Raw genomic sequence first — 6,688 nt, forward strand, 5'->3', positions numbered from 1 at the left:
AGATGGAATTGAGTGAATCTATGAGTTGGCAGTGTGGTTTCTGTTCTTTAAAGAGAATTTGGACCTCTGTACGCACAACTATGGGGAAAATATATTAATTTAGGGCCCGTGAGCGATGTATCTGGGTGGTCTGAAATGTTCTGGGCCTTGACCATAGATGGCAACACTATCGGCAAGATTTTGTTTCTAAGTTGGTACCTCTGTTATAAGCATCCATGTGAAATTGCAAGTCATTCTATCAAGTAATTTGTTTTATACAGCTGTTCTAAAGCAAAAGTGTTGTCTATATCTTATTTAAAGACGTTTTGTTTATTAATTATCTAGAAAAGAGTAAAACAATAACCGGGAAATATTATTCTGATCTTTTAACCAGACCAGACGAAAAAATTTGTGAGAAAAGACCCTGTTTGCAGAAGGAAAAAAAAAAATCATCTTTCATCAGTATACCATTCCCTAGATTGGGCTCCCTCTGACTTCTGTCTCTTCCCAAAACTAAAACTCTTCTCGCTGGTCAGCGTTTTTCTTTGAATCAAGAGGTGATTGCAGCTGTAGAGGGGTATTTTGCAGATCTTACTGACAACCACTGCAGGGATGCCATAAAGTCGCTGGAGCATCGCCGGAATAAATGTATTAGTCTAAAGGGAGATTATGCTGAAAAATAAAAATAATTTTAAAATTATAAATTCCTTTTTTCATTGTTAGGCCGAGAACTTTTCCGACCACCCAAGTATGTTATAAAATGAAGATACACGAAAAAAGTAAAGGAAGTTCCTTCAAATTGAATGATAATATCAAAATAAAAATGAAAAGAAATGAAAAGAGAAAATAAAAAAGAGAGAAAGAGAGAGGGTGAAAGAACGAAGAAATAAAGAAAGGCAGCAAACGAAACCAAAGTGAAAGGATGCAGAAAGGAAGGTACGTTTAAAAATAAAAGAAACAATGAGGGACAAGAGAATTAAAAAGAAAAAAGAAACAATATAAAATGTTAAGCAATAGAAAACTTCTAAACAAAAAGGAAGGAAATAAAAATGCGGAGGAAGAGAAAAGGCCAATGAACAAAGAACGAAAAGGAAATAATGTAAACGAAATGACGAAAACACAAAAAAATTGAAAAATCAAGAACTATGAAAATGAGTGGAAAAGTAAACGAGAAATGACAACCGAAAGAATGAAACGAAAATGCAAAAACAACGAAAGGAAAAGCTAATCAAAAAAGACAGAACAAAAGGAAGAGAAAGATATAAGGCGCACAAGAAGAAGAAGAAATGCAGCGGTAAAATTTGTCGAAAACCGTTCCTCGAAAGATAGCATACCGAATGGCAAATCACCGAACGACAGTTCATCGAAATGGAAATTCGAATAAACACTTCATCGAATAACAATTTAAGGAATGGCAATTCGTTGAAAAAGTAATTTATCGAATAAACAATTTGTGAAACGACAGTTCTTCGCAAAACAATTCGTCTCAAATGCAATCGGTAATTTTTCTATGAATTATGAAAGAATTCATTGAAAGATGGGTTTTCTTGAAAACTATTGTTTTAAAGTGTTTGGTAAGAATACTTAACGTCATCCGAGATGTAGACAACATATGTTAGGCGATCGCTGAGAATTTATAATTATTTTGTTGTTTTTATACAACATTTTTTATTCTTTAAGCGCACCTACTACTTCACTGTGTAGACAGTGATTTATCTCTAGATAAAAATGTTCCTTCTATCTAATTTTTTTAATACCTAACATCTTGGATGACGTTAGGTATTCTTACCAGACACTATAAAACAATAGTTTTCAAGGAAACTCATCTTTCGATGAATTCTTTCATAATTAAATCTCAGTATTTTAACACACATCTTACCTATAAAATTTCATCAAGCTTCATCGGAATTATTAATATCATTTAGAAACTGCTTTTACGAAACTTTTCTAATAAAAGTGATCCTGTTGGATCTAACACTGAACCACACAGACGTTTTGTGCGTTTTATAAATTCCGACGTTTGTGCCTATTCTGCTAAGTCAGAGAGTTATTACAGTAGGAAATGCCGACATATTGTCCCTTTGTAGGTCCGAATATAATTAAACTGAAAATTGGAACGGTTCGACAAATTTTTATAAAATTTTCATGTACCAAATCGAAGGTTCGAAAAAGATTCAAATACCAAATTCATCCCATGTGTGTGTGTGTGTGTGTGTGTGTGTGTGTGCGCGCGCGCGCGCATTCGTCACATACTAATACTACTGTTACTACTAATAATAATGGATTCAGTGCTCTTCACTGAAGGTGAGTGTTATCCGGTCCAATATGGCGAAATTTTGATTTCGGGAAACTCGGGCGTTTCATCCAATAAATCGGTCCCCATCAACAGACATAAAACATTTTCGGATATTTTATTATTCTGTAATTATTTCCCAGTAAAATAGCATTGTTATCCCAGCAACCATTCGGTTGGGAATAAAGGAGGAATAAAGTGGGAGTAGCAATAATTATTATACGTAATAGGTGTGTTTAATTAGAAACGTAAGGATTCCGTGCGACGAAGCATCCATGATGATATACGGGTGCCAGTGAACGAACCATCAGGAATGATTATTATTAATGTATTACACTGCAATTTGTAGAATGCTGATGTGAATGATAGAAAAGATAAAATTGACAAACATACCCTGATGATAATTGTCGTGTATTTCGTCAAACACGATGTTTATCAATGAATTTTCTCTTCGTACGATTCCCCATCGTTGCGTTTTGATGAAGATGATTTTATTTGTTCTACTATTTGATTGCCGTATTTTATTTCATCTTTCATTTCAGTAATGGAGAAAAATGAAGGACCGCTGCGTAGAATAATGGGAAATCTTAAAACAGTAAAAATTCTATTAACATGAAATTAAGTTCATTATTACTTCAGTGTTAATAAAGCAATTGCATTTGAATATCAGATGAAGTGAGTGGGCAGAGTGGGACGCTTTTTAATAAATTTTTTTTTATTGAAATACCATAGAAAATATCAGTGTGGATCGCACAGATTTCTAGTTTTAAGACACTTAGATTTGAAAATGTGTAAAAAATCAAATAATATTATCAGACATAAAAGGACGTCACATCCCTCGCATTAAATAAAAATTTCCTAAGTTCTGTTTGTGTATTTTTTTTATTTTGAGTTTATTTTAAAATGCTGTATTTATATTTCAATAAAATCATATTTGATATTTTGTTACGTTTTTTTATCCATGAACACAAGGGGGGATAAAGCTAAGAATAATGATGAGTTGTGAATACGGGAGTATTTCTGGAGATGAGGAAGCGATTGATGCAGTTTGTTTTTTTTAAAAAAAGGTTAAAATGTTCTCTAGGAAAATAATAAAATAAGAATAATGAGTAAAGAAATGGAAAAACTTCGGTTTTTGAATTATGTTCATCATATTCTGATGAGCCGCGTTTGGAAGATCATTCTAACTTCTGAAGGCTGCCAATGGTCGGCGGACCATAGGTAGGAAAATGCTGCGCTAAACGAAAATGGGATTGGGCTCAGTTGTCTTGAGTTGTAAGTTCTTCTATTCGCTTTGCTTTTTATTGGCAAGAAAAACCCAAGTTTCAGGGAAAAACAGGCTAACTCAGCATTGAGTGAAAAGCCCTGAGAAAAGCTCTTGGCGGCCTAGATAAAAATAGAATGCTGAAGTTCTTTTGAGCTGTTTCTTCGAATGAGGGGTAGAATTTCTCAGTTTCTACAATCTTATAGAAAGCAGGTGTAGAATTGAGGAGCATTTTTATTCGCGTATATCATTCGAGCAGAAGTTCGTAGTTTCCACGCATCTTTCCTTACGTAAATATCTACACTGTTAATATGCTTCGATCAGATTGACTTCTTTAGTTTCTTATAACTTCCTTGTCAGCAATAACATGTAGATTGAAAATTTTGTTAATTTTCCTCCTCGCCCAACGTTTGATAGATCGTATGGATTCATTCAAGTGTCAACTTTCCAGAATCATTTCGACTGCGCGGAAAAAATGGTACTTCTGTTTTTCCTAGTGTGATTGCTGTGAATGACTGGCGTGGTTCTCCGCAATAATCGAGTACATCCAGCGAATGATTTTAAGGTACGCTGCTCAAAAACAGCGAACATTAAAATCAGGAAATTTTGACGTGTCATTTTTTTCATCAGTTGTGATATACAAAGAGATTATACAAGATACTTAAGATACTTGGTTACTGGCGCTCTTAGCAAATTTGTAGCTACGCGATTTCTTTACTGTGAGAATTTTCATAAAATATCATGTCAGTGGCGCCCTTCTGACACCTGCACAGCCATAGCATTTCCTTCCTCTGCATATTGGTAATATCTCTTAGCCTTGATGGAAAAATGTTTCTATTATAATAGTCGAAGTATCGCATGATATCACGTGTGATACAACACACGTTAGCGACAGAAGTCAGTAAAATTTGTTTGCTAAGAAACTTTTGGTTGCAGTTAATTGACTGAACAGGTATGCACGTGCACTGTATACTAACACTTCGTTTGTAAAAAAAAAAATCCGCGAAGAATTAGCATGGTGAATACCTTGAAGAGAAAGAAATATGCAGTTTGAAGGACGTTTGGTTTGCCGATTTGGAGTGGGATACTGCTTTTATAAAACTAGAATGCTGAAAAAAAATAGTTGTTTAGACATTCGGGAGGGAGAGAAAAGAGAGAGAGAGAGAGAGAGAGAAACTGCAACTGAACTAACAGCAAGAAAAAAGGAAATAAAAAATGTCACAATTTTTTTTTTTGAAACAGTAGAAAAGAAATTATAGTTTCTTTCTTTCTTTCTTTGATGAAGAATAGAAGCTACAATTCTTCATCTGACTGAAAAGAAGTGAATTATAATCCGTAATTCCTCGAAGAATTCCTTCAAGTTATTATTATTATTAGCATCATCATCATTATCACGGCAACTAGTTTTACGACGCTTCGCTTTTGAGCATCCTTAGGACGATCCGCTTATACGACTCTTTTCACTTATGACCATTGTCCATTTACACGAAACTGCATTCGCCCATACGTCGGTTTTAGCAACAAGATGTTCGTGAATCAAGCAGTGCGCAGTTTTCATGACTGTTTGTTTGCAATGATGTTCCTTCCTGGCCACATATCTGGAGTTTGGTGTTTCGTTGTGAATTGTAAACTACTTATAACTATTATTATTATTATTATTATTTGTTGTTGTTGTTGTTGTTAATAATGGCAGATAAAATTCAAAGTAAAGGCACTATTTGCCCTTTAGTGAAAAAGAAGACGACGCGAAAACCTGTTGCATTACATATTAAGATTAAAATGATTAAATTTAGTAAGGGTAGGACACCGTACACCGGGATAGGACAGAGGCTAAACTTATTTCGCACTACTGATGTTACATTTGTTAAAAACAAAGATAAAGTACTTAGTCAAGTGGAAAGTGCTACACTAGTTAATACTGCAGTTATCCGTAAACGTTAGTTAGCTGAAGGGCTCATTTAGTGAGTACGGGCATGGCAAACCCAAGGAACCTGATGTGGGACCATGCCTTTCGTCATGTAATATACATCTGTTATATTATATGTAGACTGGTCCCTCTCCTTTTTTCTTTCCTTCTTTCTTTTCTTCTTGCTCCTTCGCCCCAATGCTATTAGAGTATTCGAGGGCTAGGGGTGAAACTTTCCTATTTTGCTATTTCATCTTATGTGGAAAGGACCTCTGCAACCTTACCACTTTCTTCTTGGAGTGACTTCACTCCAAAATGCTAATATGATTGTGCCTTATAACTAGGCTGACCATACGTACCGTTTTGCACGGGACAGTACCGGTTTTTTTTTTCATTATTTTCCAGCCGTCCCGTCGTTTTAATGAAAATGTCAATTTTGTCACGTTTTTAATAAAAACTATAAATATACTTTAATATTGGTCGATCATAAATTATTATTCGTAACCTATAATCGTACATCAATATCATGGATACCAGTAATTGGTATAACCATGGAGTCGCATTGTTCGATACTAAATATCGATATCTGCAGTGATTTATTCAGAGAAAATAAAAAATACATGTTGGCAACGCTTGCTCGTCTCAGACGCGGCGTCTGTTCTGCTGTAGCGTCAGTTTTTGTTTTGCTTGTATGCTAACCGGTGGCTTTGTCATTCAATGCCGGTGGTTTAAATTTTTTAAAGCTTTAAGAGACCTTGCAATGTCAAAGAGGCAAAACTGCAGTTTTAATGACGAATCTCCAGAAAGAATTCAAATTTATTAAACTGGACAAGCTGTGTAGTGACGGAACAAATGTGGTATGCCATAATCGTAATATCCATTTTTCCGTTGATCATGGAGGCAGAGGCGACATCAACCAATATCTATAGCCAGCAACATAAGGATGCTGAAAAGACTTTGGCTTTTAAAAACATCAGCTCGTTTATGGTGAGACGTGATGGTGATAGCGAAAGTGATAAAAATGCAGCAAGTGAAGTTCTTCTTGCTTATCATACTGTGGGTCACGGCCCAAAGTTTTCGCGCAAATGACAGCCCCCCCCCCCCCCCCACCCCCCCCCCCCCCCACCCCCCCCCCCCCCCACCCCCCCCCCCCCCCACCCCCCCCCCCCCCCACCCCCCCCCCCCCCCACCCCCCCCCCCCCCCACCCCCCCCCCCCCCCACCCCCCCCCCCCCCCACCCCCCCCC

Source organism: Typopeltis vanoorti, chromosome 19, assembly GCF_054136105.1.
Source record: "Typopeltis vanoorti isolate ZY-2024b chromosome 19, IOZ_Tvanoo_1.0, whole genome shotgun sequence".
NCBI classification, from domain to species: Eukaryota; Metazoa; Arthropoda; class Arachnida; order Uropygi; family Thelyphonidae; genus Typopeltis; species Typopeltis vanoorti.